The sequence below is a fragment of the Somniosus microcephalus genome, chromosome 4, assembly GCF_052327205.1.
Source record: "Somniosus microcephalus isolate GS21.2 chromosome 4, FLI_Smic_1.0, whole genome shotgun sequence".
Taxonomy (NCBI): domain Eukaryota; kingdom Metazoa; phylum Chordata; class Chondrichthyes; order Squaliformes; family Somniosidae; genus Somniosus; species Somniosus microcephalus.
The window spans coordinates 263,438,099-263,457,910 of NC_140990.1; the positions used below are offsets into that span (position 1 = coordinate 263,438,099).

General features: G+C 42.1%; 2 non-coding genes across 2 annotated transcripts; both read right to left on the bottom strand.

Annotated features, from left to right (window-relative positions):
* Positions 1-9,236: 9,236 nt before the first annotated feature.
* trnaa-cgc (transfer RNA alanine (anticodon CGC)) lies at positions 9,237-9,308 on the bottom strand. Its single transcript has one exon. It is a non-coding gene; the product is annotated as a tRNA-Ala (tRNA).
* A 322-nt stretch (positions 9,309-9,630) lies between these two features.
* Positions 9,631-9,701, bottom strand: trnag-gcc (transfer RNA glycine (anticodon GCC)). Its single transcript has one exon. It is a non-coding gene; the product is annotated as a tRNA-Gly (tRNA).
* Between the last annotated feature and the right edge of the window lie 10,111 nt (positions 9,702-19,812).

Below are 19,812 nucleotides of genomic sequence, written 5' to 3' on the forward strand. Positions count from 1 at the left end.
GGGCGGCACGCGTCCACTGCCTGCGTCATTCTATAAATAGAGCCATTTGTTTCAATTACAGCCCAGCGCCTGACTGATGGCTTTTTCCATTGACGGCATGCAGTGGGAAAAGGAGCGAAAGGGGATCCTCGCGAGTGGCTGTACAATGGAAACACAGCGTTTACTGCGTGTGTGATGATGCATTACGATAATAGTGAATATTATCAGGCGAGCATTGTCCGAAATTAGAAGCAGATGAATGCGGCTGCAAAGTTTGAATAGTATTAAAAACTCGTTTTTCTTCATTTAAGAGACAATTTCTCGTTTTGTGCTGCGGTTCCTGCCTTGCAAGCGCTTTGGCGAAGATCCATCCAAACAACAACTTGAAAATCTACACGTGTGCTATATTTAACATTGATGTATATTTAGACATTTTGCTGTGCCAAGTTACTTTTGTTTCTAAGCGTATTGTAATTGGTAACATTGTAGTTCCGCAGAAGAACTAGTTGTCATATATTTATAATTTATGAACAGCAAGGGGGTTGTAGGTAGCAATTTGAACCCTGCACACATAGAGCATCTGATCCATTGATCCCTCCCCTCCCAAATCTACCAAACGTCCAGTGATGTAGGCGCCAAATTTAGAATTACGCACATTTCTTCCAAATGTTAATCCCAACCTACTGTGCACTGACTCACATTTTCTTATGGAGATTGGAGGAAGGGGGCAGGCTCACTGGGATTTTTGAAATGTGCATTAAAAATACTCTGGTTAACTTTATAATATGTTTGAGTTTATCTAGATTCAACAGTTGACCAGCTGTTTCTCAAAAACAACCTGAAAAGTCACTCCATCTCCCTTCATAGAGTGCAATGAAAATATAAGTTTTGTCACTTGAGACAGGCAGATTTTGTACATGTGTATTTTAGCTGCTTGGAGTCAGAGCTCCAGAAAGTTTTGTTTGAGAATTAGTCAAGTTAAAGGTTGTCTTTGAAGGAAAAGGTATGTTAAATGCCTTCTGTGATCATTCCCAGCCAAAACGTGTTTGTTGGAAGGAAAATAAATATTGGGTGGATGGCTCTTTAGTGGAATAGGGCAATCCTCTGCATCCATAGCTGCTAACTCTGCAGAGAAGTATCTTCGCTTTGATACCTCAGCATCTGCTTGCTGTTTCTCAACTGCTACCTCCACCTTCACAAAACGTGTCCCATGCAAGTTAAGCACAATGAAAAAAGGTATTTGCAGATGGGCAATGGTTGTGTACAGTGCTTAAAATGATACCTCCCAGAGGGTACAGCAGTTTGTATCGGCTTAATGGGCCCCACAAGAAATGTGTGCATGGACAAGGAACTCACTATCCTTCACTTTATTCCTGACACCAACACATTTCTTCTTCACTTGCAGCCAGGTACAAGGAAGTTAGGCAACTTCACTGACTCAGTCAGTGACCTCCTTCCACACAATTACCACCTGTGCTTTTATTCAGCCCTAAATATGGCTACACTTCTTTAGTGCTCGTCTGGAGTAGAATGTATAACTCTTCAGCCTCAAAAGGAGCAGTGTTGCCCACATGTCTCTGCTCTGCCATTGTGAATAATTAATCCATTTCTCTCCCACCACTACAATTTCCCCTTTTATGGCTAGCTACATTCCTTTAAGAACTCCTCTCTTGCAGGATTTTGTAATCCCCACAGTGGTTATGGTATTGGACTAGCAATCAAGAGGTTGTGCATTAGAATTCCACCAGTTGTGAAATTGAACTGAGAAATTTCTGGCCTAGCACCAGAAAAAAAAAATTAAAAACAAAATGGTTCCTTAATGTCCTTCAGGGAAGGGAGCCTGCCACCACTGGCCTACACATGTTTCCAGTCCCACATTATATGGTTGACTCTTAATACTCTTTGAATTGGCCTAGCAAGGCACACAGTTGTAAACAATCAATACCAAATTCAAAAATATGCAGAAAAAAATCACTGGACCTAAGGAGGACAAGATTTAGGCAATCTCAGCCCAGTTGAACATGCAAAGTCCTCACTAACTTCTGGGGGCTAATGCCCATGTTAACAGAGCTGTCCCACAGACTTATCAAGTAACAGTGTGACATTGTTATACTCACAGAACCATATCTATCAGCCAACATCCCAGACTCCTCCATCACTATCCCTGGCTGTGTCCTATCCCACCGGCAGAATAGACCCATCAGAGGTGGAGACATGGTGGTATACAATTGGGTGGAAAAGCCCTCATTATTGACTCCAATCCCACAAAGTCTCATGGCTTCAGGTCAAACAGTATCAACGAAATCTCCTGTTGATGGCCATCTACCACTTCCTCAACTGAAGAATCAGTACTCCTCCATGTTGAACACTACTTGGAGGAAGCACTGAGGGAAGCAAGGGCATAGAATGTACTCTACAAGGGGACCTTCAATGTTCACCACCAAGAGTGGCTCTGTAGTACCGCCACTAACTGAATCCTGAGGACATAGCTGCAAACTGTGCTTGCATCTTTAGTAAATCATCCAAACTTAAATCTACCACCTTGTATCTTCCTGTGCTTCAAATATTTATCTGCTCTTCCTATAAAATGATCCAATAGTCTCTGACTCAACTATTCCCTGTAGCAAAGCTCTGTGTAAAGAAATGTCTTCAAACCTCTCTCCTCAATCTCTTAGTGACAATTGATGACCCCTCCTCACACTCTAACCAAAGGAAATAGCTTTCCCAATTCACTTTATCAAAATCTTTCATAATTTTAACAATCGCTATTAAATCTCCTCTTAGCCTTCACTGATGTCATTGAAATAGCCTTAGTATCTCAAGTCTCTCCTAATACCTATAGTCTCCCATCTCTACTATCGTCCTTGTGAATCTACAATATATGCTCTCTACAGCTTTAATGTCTTTAATTTCCACAATGGGGTACCCAAAACTGCACACAGTACCCTAAGTGCTATGGCCTAACCATTGTCTTGTACAAATAAATCCTAATCTTTTTGTTCTTTCACTCTATGCCCCATTTATAAATTGAGCTACACCGACTCAAAATCAACAGAGTATAAAGGAAAAGTATAAAGGGACATATATCAGTTCATAAGCAATTAGGTCTGCTTATGGAAACTAATATCAGCTGTTTACACATGGGAAAAAGTTATTGGAGAAAGCCTAAACTGTTACACAGAGAAACTGTTATCTCTTTCATAGAGAGACCCTTTCACAAAAACCCTCTCTTCTTCACAGAGGCACTCTTTCCCTCTTTCATGGAAACACTCAACCACCACACCCTCCCCCCCCCACCCCGCCACCCTGCCATCCCTTTTACAGAGGCATGCTTACCTCTTCTATTCATAAAGTTACCCTTCCACCCCACCTCCCTCAATGGCCACTCTCGGGTCCCTGACACTTCTCACTGCTGATCCCAGCTCTAGCTCCTACCTGATGCTGTTACTTTGCTCTGGGAATGGACTCTCTAGTGAGAGCTTACACTGCAAAAGCTGATTTGTCACACCAAGTGTAGGCACCACAGTAAGTGCCACTTCTTATCTTATTAGCATAAAGACCCAAATAGCGTCACCAGCATAACAACTATTTAAACACCAAACTGCTGCTGCTACAGAGATGGCACTGAAAATGATTGTACGCAATTGTATACATTACGTATGTCTGCCCACGCCTGTAACAAGTGAATGATGAGAATATGTAGCTGAGAGCATTTCCTGCAAACTGAAACAAGTATTAGCATAATTAAATATAGTTGGCTTATGTGCAAATAAGAGACTTTATGTGGGTGGGTGTATAAGCTTTAACATTGTGTTTTGTTTGCAACCTGATTTTTTTTTGGAACGGTATCTAGTTGCCCAGTAAAGAACTAACATTGTTTGGACACAACATCATACATAAAAATCACTGTAAAATATATTATTGATGATTCATTAATAAGTTAATCAGATTGCTTTAAATAAACATGACCTGAAATAAAATTCCGTATACTGTATTTGTAAAATAGTAACATAGTTTATATGTAATAACATCTATTTCACAAGAATTGGCAGATTTTCAAATTACAAATGTCATTGGCATCTGCTGTATCTCACTACAAGAGCAGCAGTCACATACACCAGTTCTTTTTAGGAAATATAACTTGAGAACTTCCTCTTGAATTTAAAAATAGAAAATGCTGAAAACATACAGCAAGATTGTCAGAATCTGAAAAGAGTAAAATTGTTTAACTTCTCAGGTGTAAACCTTTTGGCAGTAGTAGATTTTTTCCTTTCTGCGGTTCACCGATTACGTGGTATTGGCAGCACAGCAATCAATCGCGTGGCAGGGAATACCTTGGCACATCCTTTGCTTTCAAATTGTTCTGTTTAACGTTGCTGAGAAAATTCGGGCTGCTTATCTGCTTTGTCAGTAGGGTAGCTCTTAGCTGTCTTGAAGCAGATGCTGGCCTCACAAAAAGGGATAACCACCAAGTTGGAGTGGTTGATGGCACTCTAAGAATATGGGCTTTTGAGGGTATTTTGAGAGATTAGGCATTGCAGGAGTTAAATAACCGTAAGCTTTTCTCTAAAGGTACTGTTCTGCAAAAATACACTGCTTTGGACTGACTGCTAACTTCTGGCAGGTGCAGTATCACAAGTGGCTTTGTTATTGCTAGAAGAGAGGGGAAAGAACAAAGTGAGACTTCGAGCTGGCTATCTCTTTCTATGTCTGTGGGAATGTGCAAACTTTTGTAAGTTGTTAAAATATAGTCAAATATAATTCCCTTTTTCTCTTTTCATTATTAAGCTTTGCTAGATTACAGTTTAATATTAAGGTTGCTAGTCTATAGGTTTATTACTTTAGATTTATTTCGCATCTGTTAGAATTAGGGAAAAGTATGTTAAAATCTAGGTTTTATTTACAGTTATAACTCTTGTCCTCAAGATCCTGGGTTGTGTCATCAACCATAGAAACAGAAAACAAATACAGAAAAAGCTTGTGCTAAGGCTAAAACACATGTAGGGGATGCCCAAGGCCTGTGCCCGAACACAGAACTTGCCATGCCTGTGATTGGATGGATTTTTCCGCAGTTCCAGTTTTTGGTGTACATCCTAGAAGTTTGGGTCATTCTCAGTATAGCAGGGCCAGGAAGGACACCAGACAGGTGTAGATGCATATGTGAGTAGAAGGTATGAGGAATGGGCCATGCCTTCTACCCAAAGGACAATAACGGGTAATATAATTCTCAATTATACTTTGTACTCTGCTGCTCGAATATTGAGTATATTAAGTCTCACTTATGCTTAAATAAAATCATAACTGTTACCAATATTGAGTCAGCTTCGAATTATTGGACAGTCCAAAGAGACTTCAAATTTATTATATCACCAAGGCACTGAACTACAAGAAAGATAAGGCTGATTGTGGTAAAAGCAGACTCAATGGCAGGTGATGTGGCTAATAATTCCTTTTTGACTCTGTGGTCAAAATGAAAAACTAATTGAAGCTGGGACCTGCTACTCATTCACTGAGCAGGTCCTTTCAAGGTACTATGAAGGGAAGAAGAACTGTTAGGTGAAAGTAGAGAGCTGTTAGCCTCTTCAGAAGCCTCTTCAGAACAAACAAGAGCAACTGTGAAGATAAATTATGATATTGCACTTCATAAGGCCGGGAAGGGTGTTAGGGAGGTGAAGCAGGATTAAAAGGTTGCATCATCTGCAAAGCCTTGCAATTACGCAAATATAATTCTACATAATTTTTCTATTGGCTAATGTTTGTCATCAATCATGGTTGGAAGGTTTTCTATGGGCTAATGCCATAGAAACTCTGGTGCTCTTCAAAAGAATGGTGTGGATATTCTCAGGGTCTAGAGTGTGCATTAAACTGGGTATTCATCGAACCCAATGGGTTGTACTAGTGACCCATCGGTGTGGAGCTCAGAAAGGTGGGCAGATGCGCTGTGAGATAGGAGGCCTCAATAAAGCAGTTCACTGGGGGGGGGCGGGGGAATTGACTGCGCAGATATAGCTAATACGTAGATTGGCAGCCATGGATGGTATTCATAGCAAATTTCTTAACGCTGCTCTAGGTGAGGGGGAGGAGAGCCATAAAGGATTTAGATAATGGATCAGTGCCAAGAACCAATAACACACCTTGGCGCTGCCTTTCTGAGGCATGGGAACAGGATTTTGTTTAAGGTGTGTACACCCTTAGTGTTCCATAGCACAGTTGTGACCACTATCTACGAAAGGGGAATTGTACTGAGACAAAATCTTGCTGTTATCAGTGGCTCTTAAGGTGGTTCTTCAAATGTTTGTGGGACATCTATTGGCTGCTTTGGAGGCCTGTGGTGTAATCAAGAAAAAAACAGCTAGATTTTATGAAGATTGGGTAAATTGTGGTTTACTTTGAGGTGGTGGAACACCATAAGATGAATTGTATTAATAAATCCTTATAAGACTTTTGACAGCCCTTAGGATGAACCTGGAAGCCTTGGGAGTAACTAGCCATATCTTGGAGTTTATCTGAAATATGTACTCCAGCTCCAAGACTCAAGTAAAGACAGCTGGGAGACTCACTGAACCTATTTCTCATGAAAGAGGAGGCTTAGGAGGCAAAATTGTTCACTATCATTCATCCTATTCAATGTCTTTGACAATGATGTGCTGGATGAAATTGGTCTCAGACTTCCAAAAATTTGACAGACTCTTTGAAGGAGCAGAAGTGTGGCATAGCAGAACATCAGCAAGCTACTTTGCTGTGTCATGATGGGATCATAAATCCTGGGAATGTGATGATTAGAATATTTGGGATGGGCAACAGAGGTGCCAACCCCATTGTGGAGGCAGAAGTCAGAGCAGCACCCTGCCACTCAGAAAATACAAATTGGGCCAACAAAAAAATGGCAAATACAAAAGCAAAATTCTACAGATGCTGGAAATCTGAAATAAAAACAGAAAATTCTAGAAATACTCAGCAGGTCAAGCAGCATCTGTGGAGAGAGAAACAGAGTTAATGTTTCAAGTCCTTTCGAAACCTTTCGAAAATGGCAAAAACTACTTTCTTAATTTCCTTGGAGAATGGAGGGATAATGCTGTAAAGGTAACCCTCTGGGATTGATTACCTCTATTTCCTGTATTCATGGGCCTTTTTAAGGCCCAGAATGGGATCTACACTTGTGGTCAGCAGGCATAGGTCCTGCTGGGCCTATCAAGGCAAGTTGGCTGGAATGCCCAGGGCAACCTAGCAATGCCCCAGACATATCCCAAAAGCTGTCCTTTGATATTGTGGAGGCAGGCCTAAGAAGCACCTGCCTGCCCCCATCCCAGTCCTCCCGAATTGAATTTGGTGGGCAACTTAAGAGGAGCAGAAACCAAGCAGATACCAGTTCCATGCCAAATTGCTCCACCTCATCAGAATCGTACCATAGTTTTGTCATGGAATTTCTAGTCTACAGTCTTGTTTTGAGATCTTTATGAATGAATCAAATCATATCTGATGTATTATTGGCAGATTCACATATGGATTTTGTATATTGCAGTCCCCTTTTGAACAATGGGATAGCTAATGTACATGGTGCTGGGCACCCCCAGTATAGTGGCTCAAGGCGGTATTTCTAAGGCATTGATTGGAAAACACAAGGCATGTCTGTTCCAATTGTTGGTTGATTCATATCAGTGCTAGAGTTCTAATGGATGCCAACTTTGGTTTGGGTACAATTCTTTGGGTCCACACTGAGAAGTGATGAAGGCCACTCTGATCTTTCTCATCAATGAGGTGGATTTATGCCATAAAGGGAAACAATTACAAAGAAGGAGGGCACTGCCCAACTCAGCAACAACAACAACAACTTGTGTTTATATAGCGCCTTTAATGTAGTAAAATGTCCCAAGGTGCTTCACAGGAGTGTTATAAGACAATAAATTTGTCACCGAGCAACAGAAAGAGAAATTAGGGCAGAGGTAGGTTTTAAGGAGCATCTTAAAGGAGGAAAGAGAGGTAGAGAGGCAGGGGGTTTAGGGAGGGAATTCCAGAGCTTAGGGCCTAGTCAGCTGAAGACACAGCCACCAATGGTTGAGCGATTAAAATCAGGGATGTTAAAGAGGGTAGAATTAGAGGAGTGCAGATATCTCGGGGAGTTGTGGAGCTGGAGGAGATTACAGAGATAGGGAAAGGTGAGGCCATGGAGGGATTTGAAAACAAGGATGAGAATTTTAAAATTGAGACGTTGCTTAACCGGGAGCCAATGTAGGTCAGCGAGCACAGGGGTCATGGGTGAACGAGACTTGGTGCGAGTTAGGACACAGGCAGCCAAGTTTTGGATGACTTCAAGTTTACGTATTGTAGAACGTGGGACGCCAGCTAGAAGTGCGTTGGAATAGTCTAGAGGTAACAAAAGCACTCTGTAGAAGGAGTCAGCCTTGTAGAGTGCACGACTCTTTGCCAAAATCCCTTAAGTGAAGACCTGGAATAAGCAGTTTGTGAGCAGTAAACATGGATCACAGAATTGGACTTGAAAGTCTTGTACATCTAGGGCACCTGCCCCATAGGCCCATGCATTAAAGCAACACTGGTCCACGTGAACAGAAGTGTCCTCACTACAAGGGGTGTGAACATTTGTTTGGCCATGTGGGACAAGATTACAAATTGCTTAATGTCGCTTGTAATCCTGGCTAATAGGGCTGGTATTAATCCTCTTTGTATCAATTTTGAAACTGGCTGTGAGTTGTACTATTCCTCAAACTAGCTCATCTGAGTTTAATATACATTCTCCAATGCCTGCAGCCTGTGGCTTTTCTTTTTAAACCTAAGTAAATTCTCTTTGTTTGCAAACATAACCCAATCCCAAAATCCTTTCCATGAAGACAAAATTATCAAAAATCCCAGAACATGACAATTGGTAAACTGTATCGTTTACCTGGTTAAACTGCAGCATTGTCTTCGAGGCCTCTATATTGTGGTTTATGTATACTAAGGTAAGTGTCCTTCTGTGGTGAGTTTGCTCTTCATATTGGGCAAACAGAAACTTGAAACTTTACTCTTACGTTTCTTGGTGATTTGGTTTGGTTCTCAAGCAGTGTCAAACTCAAAAATAATCTCTTCCTGGTTTTTTAATTCCTTTCACTTTGAGAACATTATGTGCTTCTCCTCTGCAAATAATTTCTTAAAAATATACTATGATGACTGAATGTACCAGTGAAGAATGCTTTAAATCTCCACGTACCAGGAAGAATGCTTTAAAGTTCAATTTACAACATAAATAAAATCTAGCTTTCTGGAGATGCCGGGGATTGAACCCGGGACCTCACACATGCGAAGCGCGCGCTCTACCACTGAGCTACATCCCCAAGCCCGAAAGTTGGCATTAAATAATGGTTGAAATCGATTGCACTCGAGTGTTGGGATGCATTATCTTTTCACATCACGTAGATTTGCTGTTGTATTATTCGTTCAACTGAAAATTTGCTCGCGAATCGGGCGACAGTTACCAGCGAAGTGCGAATCCTTCACACTCGCACGCGTCAGTGATACTCGCTGTTTAATTTGTTTCCTCCGACTCGGTCCCAGCTGGAGCAACGCAAAAAGTCGAACGACTTTTATAAAAACCGAAATATTCTCAGGAACAGAGTATGTAACATTTTTTTTTAATTAATACGGAAAGAAAAATGTTGCATCGGCCGGGAATCGAACCCGGGCCTCCCGCGTGGCAGGCGAGAATTCTACCACTGAACCACCGATGCATAAGTGTAAATGCGCCCGGCCGCTCTAAAGCTCCAGCCCAGCAACACCGGATTCGTTTCGTTTTGCAGTAAATGTTGCACGTGATCTATTTGCACGAATCCGCTGCCACGCGCAGCTCAGGGCCACATTTCTTATTCTGCCATCGGGTAATTTATTGTTTTTTAGCTAGTTGGTCCACTCTGAATATGCTGAAAGATTCTTTGCAACAGGGCTGATGTTAATGAACTATATACTGCATTGTCTTGAACAACAGCTCAAGCAGAAAAGTAAACCTGCTCTATTGTCAGCTCATCCATCAACACAAACAACACTTGGTCCTCCTGGTGCTGAATGGAGGAAACCAGCAGCTAAAAATAAAGATACCAAGTGGCATGGCCATGGAGGGATTTGAAAATAAGGATGAGGAAGGCTAATGGGTGAATGGGACTTGGTGCGAGTTAGGACACGGGCAGCAGAGTTTTGGATGAGCTCAAGTTTATGGAGGGTAGAAAGCGGGAGGCCGGCCAGAATTGCGTTAGAATAGTCGAGTCTAGAAGTAACAAAGGCATGGATGAGGGTTTCAGCAGCAGATGTGCTGAGGAGGTGGAAGTAGGCTGACTTGGTGATGGAGCGGATATGGGATCAGAAGCTTACCTCAGCCAAATAGAATGGTAAGGTTGCGAACCATCTGGTTCAGTCTCAAGAGGGATGGAGTCAGTGGCTAGGAAACGGAGTTTGTGGCAAGTACTGAAGACAATTGCTTTGATCTTCCCAATATTTAGTTGGAGGAAATTTTTGCTCTTCCAGTACTGGATGAGGGACAAGCAGTCTGACAAATCAGAATCAGTATTGCACACCACATGAAAAAAGTGAGTAACAGACAAATGACATATTACATGAACAGTATTCAGATAGCTGAGGATGAAGCTGAGAGACCTAGGGGTTTTAGTAGACTTGACACTCAATGGCCCAGAACTTGGTGTCGGGGGCTTGCCGCGCGTGCAAGCCCCCGATGTGCACTTACCCGGCGCGCCGACATCTGAAACCTGGCCCGCAGTGGATTTCCTGTCAGTGGCCCGGTTCTGATGTCGGCGCGCTGTGCTAACCTGACCCAGCAGCGTAGTTAGTGCGATGTGCCGGCTGGGATCAGGTGAGCACTGTTCAGCCAATCAGGGGAGGGGAAACTTCATTCATAAGTTTGAGAGTAAGAACTGTCAAACTCATGAGAAGTACTGCACCCCAAAACACTACTTAAACTTTAAATAAAATTTTAAAAAACATCCCAATCATTAAATTAAGTATAAATAAGTTAAAAAAAATAATTTAAACAATAATTTTTTTTTTGAAAAAAATAAATTTTTAATAAAAAGGGTCTAAAACTAAACTTACCTTATTGTAGATTCTTTAAAATAATAAACTTGTGGGAAAAAATTTTCTAAATTGCACTAAAACACCACTTACCTGTAAAAATAAATACTTACGTGTGCTTTTTACAAGCGTAAAGACCGGAGGCCTTTACACATGCGCAAAACAGAGGAAATCCAAGACGCACGCGCTGCCCCCTACAGTGCACGCGCTAGCCTCTTCATCTCTTGGGTTAGAGGAGAGGAAATGCCGGTTTTCAGCGCATGCGCTGTGCATGCTGAAAACCGGCATTTCCTCCGGCCAGACGCGTGAGTACCCCTTCCGTACTCACGCGTTTGGGGAGGAATTACTGCCCCAATATGTCCAATCACTGTGAAGCAGCAATTAAAGCAAATAGACTGCTGATTAAAAAAACTGTAAACGCTGGAGATTCATATCTATAAAGTGAATCCATGTAAACAAATACGATAGCAAAATACTGCAGATGCTGGAAATCCGAAATAACAACAGAAAATGCTGGAAAAACTCAGCAGGCCAGGCAACATCCGTGGAGAGAAATTAGAGTCGACGTTTCGGGTCAAAACCCTTTACCAAAACAGATGTTGGTTGTAGCTCTTTGTCAGAACTGAAATAGAATGCTGAATTGCATTGCCAAATCAGTAGAGCACAACTTGCAATCCACATGCAGAGAACATAGCAAAACATTTTATATGGCAGTGCATAAAAAGTAGACAATGAGCAGAGAGGGAAAGAGAAAAAGAAAGATGGTGGGGCAAACAGTTGAAGAGATGGGCCACAGATGCCAATCATCAGCATTTCCAAATGACAATCAGTGTCTTGGGGATCTGGTGTTCGTGTCAGAATTTGATGGTCTCAGATCCAAATTCTACCTGACACTATTGTTTCAATCTTTGCCAAGAGCTGCAGATGGAAAAGCTTGATCCAGTAAAAATTATCACAAGATCACAAATTCCCACCTGCATCATGCGGCAGTGTCCAATCCCAGAGCAAAGCATAAGGTTGAGAACTGCTGCTCTATATCTAAACGTGAAATGTGTAATTGAGGGTTTCTGAACGACTGCTGTCTTTCTTCTGCCTGTGATGTTATTAGGCGCTTTTGCAGGGCAGTGTTGTGCGGGACACAGCAGGCTACAATAATCTCAGAGACCTGGACTGGACTAGACTGTAACATTTCCCTGATCTATCCAAGCAGGAATATGCAGCTAAAAATAGCCATTTATGCAATTTCTCTGGGGGATCCATCAATCTCTTGCCAAAGTTACAGCAGGAGAACAAGGGAATCCCACCAAAATTCAGTGCGTAGGTCTTAACGATCCTTGTGCACAGTATTGTGTGTGCAGGTTCCAGGTGCTTCGAGGTTGTATTTACATGCAGCTCTGGCGTGGAACAATTCAGATGCCTCTGATCGTATTGTCGGTCCCTAAATGCAAACTACAAACACCTACTTGAGTTCAAAAAGAAACAGCAACCCCTTTAATTACAAATTGTATTAGAAGAAGATTCTATATATACCCAGATTTTTCTGTCTCGTTCTTCTTTACTGTGTACTGTAATAATCAAAAATAAACCATCTACTCATGGGTTGTTCTTCAAAAGAGGCAACAAATTTAAAGAACATGACATATAACAGCCAACTTTAAGGGCTTAAAACCAGGCACAGATTAACCTCCAATCTGATTATGCTTGGAACAACGTTAGGTATTCAATGTAAACCTCTCTCCTCCAATCCTTAAATAAAAGCATGATGATACAGTTTTAAATACTTTATTCCAGCTAATGTAATTTGAGTTATTCAAGCCACATAAACAAATAGAGCCCAATTAGCCTCGTGACTCTGATCTATCTTATGGCCTTAACCCCTATGCTGAACTCCCCCTATCCATATTTATGTATTACAACCAGTCTGTCTCCAGCCATGTTTTATTAATGCACCCCTAATAGTCAGCATTTTCACAGAGAGAACTGAACAGGCTGCCAAGTCACAGAGACATCTAGGTAAGCACACTTCCAGCATTGCCCTGAGTGTCTTAATCCTGGATCTTGGCTGCATTCTTACTTTGGTTTAGCCTGTGGATCAAATATCTACCCTAGCCCTGTAATGGCCTTACCTTTGAGATAGATCTAGGTTTGCTAGTGGTCCAGTTCCTGGTTTCTGCCCTACGCTACCGTAAATAGTAAAGTGAGGTCTAATGCAAATAGCAGAATCTGTGCTTATGCCTGTAAGTCTGTGACCTTTTAGCCTGTACAGCTTCTCTCTCCCCTCTCTGTCATACAGGTTAACAAGGAAACATTACTGAAACACAGCTTTGGGTTGTTTGCCATGACTTATGCCCCATAACAGAACAATTGGAAAGAGGTTATTTGAAGAATTTATTCAATCAAACTGCAATACTTTTGAAGATTTGAAGTCCAGGAAAATAATTACACCACAGAGTATGTAATTGTGGAAAAATAAATGTTTTAAATCTCTAAATAAAAATATGAACAGTCATAGTATTTGTAGACTGGTAGGCTTACATTTCCTGCTTTGTTTAAACTGGCGATGATCAATTCAGGGGACTGAATTAGACCTTACTTTTGCTCTACCCTTTCCTAATTTTCCCATATTTCTTCTGTATCATTTCTTTTTTATTTATCATGGTGCTACATTGACAAAACAAACAGCAGGAAACAAGAATGGACAGGTTTTAAAGGAGAAAGCTTTGCTCATCTACATTACAACAGTGAGTACACTTCAAAAAGTACTTCATTGGCTGTATAGCGCTTTGGGTCGTCCGGTGGTCAAGAAAGGCACTATATAAATGCAAGTCTTCCTTTCTTTCTAATCTGGTTGTAAAAATGTTTGCAGTTTGCAGCACTATGGAAAGATAGCAGCAGTAATACTTATAAACTGTTGACTGTTCTAATCCATTGCTCTAATGATCCTCTCATTGGGAATCTTAGCATCAGAATACAAGCTGACCAGGACTGGCTTTGCTCTTCTTTTATTGCTTTAACAACCTCATTAGCTGTTCTTGAAGTCAATCCCAAATTCAGCCAATTTTGCTCATCAAGGGAAGAAAGGTTGCTGCCTTTCTTTCCATGATATAACCTGTTGTCACAGTTGCTAGTTCCTGTTCTGAAAATAGTGAGAATTTAAAGGGGAACAGATCAACTTGGAATACTATTTTTTGGAACATGCAGCATACAGAATCTATATGGGTGGAGCTAAGAAATAGCGAGGGGCGAAAAACATTAATAGGAGTGGTATATAGGCCTCCAAATAGTAAAATAGAGGTTAGGGAGGGCATCACGAGGGAAATTAGAGAAGCGTGCAATAAGAGCACAGCTGTCATCATAGGTGACTTTAACTTACATATAGATTGGACTAGCCTAATCAGTAAAAATAATGAGGAGGAGGAATTCCTTGAGTGTTTGAGGGATGGTTATCTGGATCAATATGTCGAGGAACCAACTCGGGAACAGGCTATATTGGACTGGGTACTGTGCAATGAGAAGGGACTAATCAGTAATCTTGTTGTACGGGGACCCTTGGGTCAGAGCGATCATAACATGATCGATTTCTCACTCGAAATGGAGAGCGAAGAAATTGACTCAGAGACTAAGGTCCTGAATTTAAACAAGGGGAATTATGATGCCATGAGACGGGAACTGAGTAGGTCTGATTGGACAACGTTCCTGGGAGGACTGGAGGTAGATAAACAATGGCAAACATTTAAAGATAGAATGACAAAATTGCAAAAATTGTTTATACCAATCTGGCATAAAAGGAAATCTAAAAAGGTGACTCAACCGTGGATAACAGGGGAAATTAGAGACAGCATAAAATCCAAAGATAGGGCGTATAAAATAGCCAAAAAAAGCGCCAGAGCGGAAGATTGGGAACAGTTTAAGATAGAGCAAAGGAGGGCAAAGGGCATAATCAAGAGGGGCAAAATAGCTTACGAAAACAAGCTGGCGGAAAATATAAAAACTAACTCCAAAAGCTTTTATAAGTATATCAAAAGGAAAAGACTGGTGAAAACCAAAGTTGGTCCATTGCAGTCAGATACGGGGGAATATATAATGGGAAATAAGGAAATGGCAGATCAACTAAATGCATACTTTGGGTCAGTCTTTACGAAGGAAGACACAAAAAACCTCCCTGGGATATCGGGAAAAATAGGGACATTGGCAAAGGAGGAACTGACGCAAATCAATATCTCTAAGGATATGGTGTTAAGGAAGCTAAAGGGATTGAAGGTGGACAAATCCCCAGGGCCTGATAACATGCATCCTAGGGTACTGAAGGAGGTGGCCCTAGAGATAGCGGATGCACTAAGGATGATTTTTCAGAATTCATTAGACTCGGGAACAGTGCCGATGGATTGGAGGGTAGCTAACGTTACCCCACTATTCAAAAAGGGGGGTAGGGAAAAAGCAGGTAATTACAGACCTGTAAGCCTTACATCAGTTGTGGGCAAAATGCTGGAGTCCATCATTAAGGATGAAATAGCGGAGCACTTAGCAAATGGGGACAGGATAGGACAGAGTCAACATGGATTTACAAAGGGTAAATCGTGCTTGACTAATCTATTGGAATTTTTTGAGGGAGTAACTGGTAGAATAGATGGGGGAGAGCCAGTAGATGTGGTGTACCTGGACTTCCAAAAGGCCTTCGATAAGGTCCCACATAAAAGATTAGCATGGAAAATTGAGGCTCATGGGATAAAGGGGAAAGTTTTGGCGTGGATAGGGAACTGGCTGTCAGATAGAAAACAGAGAGTTGGAATAAACGGCTCATTTTCTGAATGGCAGGCAGTAACAAGTGGGGTACCACAGGGATCTGTCCTGGGCCCCCAGCTGTTCACAATTTACATTAATGACCTGGATCAGGGAGTCGGATGCAGCATTTCCAAATTTGCAGACGACACTAAACTAGGAGGTGGGGTGGGCTCAGAGGAAGAGACCAGGAAGCTCCAGAGCGATTTGGACAGACTGGGCGATTGGGCGGATAAATGGCAGATGCACTATAATGTGGACAAGTGCGAAGTTATCCACCTTGGGTGCAGGAACGGGAGGGCAAATTATTATTTAAATGGCAATAGATTGGGAGAGGGGGAAGTACAGAGAGACCTGGGTGTTCTTGTACACCAGTCACTGAAGGCGAGCATGCAGGTGCAACAGGCGGTCAAGAAGGCAAACGGTATGCTGGCCTTCATAGCAAAAGGGTTAGAATACAGGAACAGGGATACCTTGCTGCAGCTGTACAGGGCACTGGTGAGACCACACCTCGAGTACTGTGTACAGTTTTGGTCGCCTCATCTGAGGAAGGATGTTCTTGCCATGGAGGGGGTGCAGCGGCGATTCACCAGGCTGATACCAGGAATGGCGGGAATGACCTATGAGGAGAGACTATGTAGTTTAGGGATGTACACACTGGAGTTTAGAAGATTGAGAGGGGACCTCATAGAAGTGTATAAAATTCTGACAGGTCTAGACAGACTGGATGCAGAAGGAATGTTTCCCTTGGCGGGTGAGAACAGAACTAGAGGACATAATTTAAGGATAAGGGCTAAACCATTTAGGACAGAGATGAGGGGGAATTTCTTCACTCAGAGAGTGGTGAACCTGTGGAACTCATTGCCACAGAGGGCAGTGTACGCCAGCTCATTAAATATATTTAAGAGGGAATTAGATATATTTCTACGGGCAAAAGGGGTTAAGGGTTACGGAGAGAAGGCGGGGACGGGATACTGAATTAAAGGATCAGCCATGATCTCATTAAATGGCGGAGCAGGCACGAAGGGCCGAATGGCCTACTCCTGCTCCTATCTTCTATGTATCTATGTATAAGAGTACTTTTGATGGACTTTATTACAGCTTTCATGTTGTGGGATTGTTGACCATTTTTTCACGGAATGGTTTTGAAAAAAGCAACTTTAAACGTTGTGTGTCAAGGCATAGTGTCTTCTTGCAAATTAAAAGAAAAGGGCTCTGAGACAATAGCAAATTAAGATTCTAATGAGCTATGTTTGATGTTATTTTCCCATAGATTGTAAATAATAAACAATTTGTTAGCCTATGAAAAAGTCTATCACATCCAATGTAACATGTAACATTTTTAACAGTAGGCCAGGTTTTTAAAAAGGAGGCTGCGAGGCCGTTAGGCTCAGCAAAAGGTGCAACATCAATAACTTGTATTCACATAGCACCGTTAACATAGTAAAATGCCCCAAGGCACTTCACAGGAGTGTTATCAAACAAAATTTGACACGGAGCCACATAAGGAGATATTAGGGCAGGTTTAAGGAGCGTCTTAAAGGAAACAGTTGTAGAGAGACGGAGAGGTTTAGGGAGGGAATTCCAGAGCTTAGGGCCTTGGCAGCTGAAGGCTCGGCCACCAATGCTGGAGCGATTATAATCAGGGATGCTCAAGAGGCCAGAATTAGAGGAGCGCAGATATCTCAGGGGGTTGTGGAGCTGGAGGAGGTTTCAGAGATAGGGAGGGGCGAGGCCATGAAGGGATTTGAAAACAAGGTTGAGAATTTTGAAATCGAGGCTTTGCAAGGATGAGGGTTTCAGCAGCAGATGAGCTGAGGCAGGGGCAGAGTCGGGAGATGTTCCAGAGGTGGAACTAGGCGGTCTTAGTAATGGCACAGATATGTGTTCGGAAGCTCAGTTCAGGGTTAACTATGACACCAAGGTTGCAAACAGTGTGGTTCAGCTTCAGACAGATGTTAGGGAGATGGATGGAGTCAGTGGCTAGGGAACAGAGTTTGTGGCGGGGACCAAAGACAATGCCAGGACTTCGGGTCCCCACGGGTGAGTACACGCTGGGTACTCACGCGTGCACCGTTCCCTTAAAGGAAGAGGTTCACAGGTCGAATGCGTGCGCCAGAGAGGCAGCGCATACGCCTGGAACTTCCGTTTTTTTGGCAGGTTTTTCCGGGAGGGTAAGTCTCCAGGAGCTACGTTTCTAAAAAGCAGTCGCAAGGCTTGCTTTTAACAAGGTAAGTGGTGAATTAAGTAAAATTAAAACATTTTTTCCACAGGTTTATTATTCTTAAATACTTTAAAGAAAGGTAATTTATTTTTAGCCCCGTTAGAAACTGTAATTAATTTTTTCAAAAATTTAAATTATTGTTTAAAATAGTTATTTTATGTAATTTATAGTTATTTTAAAAATGTGATTTTTAAAAATAATTTATTTGAAGTTTTAGTTATGTTTTGGGGCTGAATTGTATTCATAGATTTGACAGGTCCTCCTGTCAAATCTATGAATACAGATTCCCTGCTACCATTGGCTCCCCATGGCCCACGTGATCCCAGGGGACGCTTCGAACTAACTGCACCCCTGAGATACGCAAGCACTGCATGCCGGCAGTTGGAGCAGGCCCAGGATCGGAATCCCACGCAGGCCCACAGCACAACGGCCGGCGTGCTAGGTAAGTGCAGGTCGGAGGCTTGCACCCGCGGGAAGCCTCCGACCCAAATTTCTGGGCCAATGGCTTCGGTCTTCCCAATATTTAATTGGAGGAAATTTCTGCTCATCCAATAGTGGATGTCGGACAAGCAGTCTGACAATTTAGAGACAGTGGAGGGGTCGAGAGAGGTGGTGGTGAGGTAGAGCTGGGTGTCACCAGCAAGGGAGTAATGAGAAATTATTTTGTTTAAGTCAAGCCAGGTAGCCTACTGCTGTGGAAAGCATAGTGTGTTCATTATTTTGTATTATTATATGAAGACGACTTGTACTGATAGAAATAAGTGAAGCTGATGATAGCTGCTTAATGATTCGTACTTGGCCTATTCTCAGCAAGTGTTTGCTCACTTTCAAAGAGGTTGAAGAAGCATATGTGTAAAAGACACAAATATTCAGTCCATATCACAAAGGGATACTATTGTTATACCCCTGGGTTGTGCTTTTGTATAGTTAGATATCGGGCAGGACAGGAACACCCCTAACATAAGATGCTCAGACTACTTATGGGAGCAAATGACAAAATGGTGCCCAAGAGAATATTGAAGGCAGACCCTAAACTTGTAACACTAAGTTTGTTTTTCAATACTCCTGATTATCAGTTTTGGCATTGCCATTTTCATCTTCTCCAACTAAAATTTGAACCATGGGTATTCCAGTGATAATACCGCTATATGTTATTTGGGGTAAGAAAAAGATGATCAAAGGAGTGTTACCGGGCAGACGAGGTTGCACCAGAGGTAAGCATCCTATACTCACAAGCTCAGGGGAGAGTTAACATTTCAGGTCAGTGACCTTTTGTCTGAACGGAAAAGTATTACAGATTTTAAGCAAGTACAAAAGCAGTGAAAGGGGGGAGGGGATGAAAGAACAAGAGGATAGGTCTGTGATAGGGTGGAAGGCAGGAGTGATTAAATGGCAAAAGGGATGATGGTGCGAGGCAAAAGGGGGTGGCAATGGGACAAGTAAAGAAACAAAAGATGGGTCTAGAGGAGCTGTAAATGGCAACAGCAGAATCATTACCAGCACCCGCTGTCTGAAAAAATGGGAGCAGTGGTTATGAGCTGAAACTGTTGAACTCCATGTTGAGTCCGTAAGGTTGTAAACTGAACTTTGAGCCTCCTTCTCTCCTCCATCCAAAAATGTAAGATTAATTCAGCTCCAATTTTTTCTGAATGAGGTATCATCACCTTTAAGGTGCTGCTGCAGAACTTTAAACCCTGCACAGAAGTAGCACAGAACATTCTGTCCCACAACCAACAAGCTCTCAATGGCAGCCACCGTTC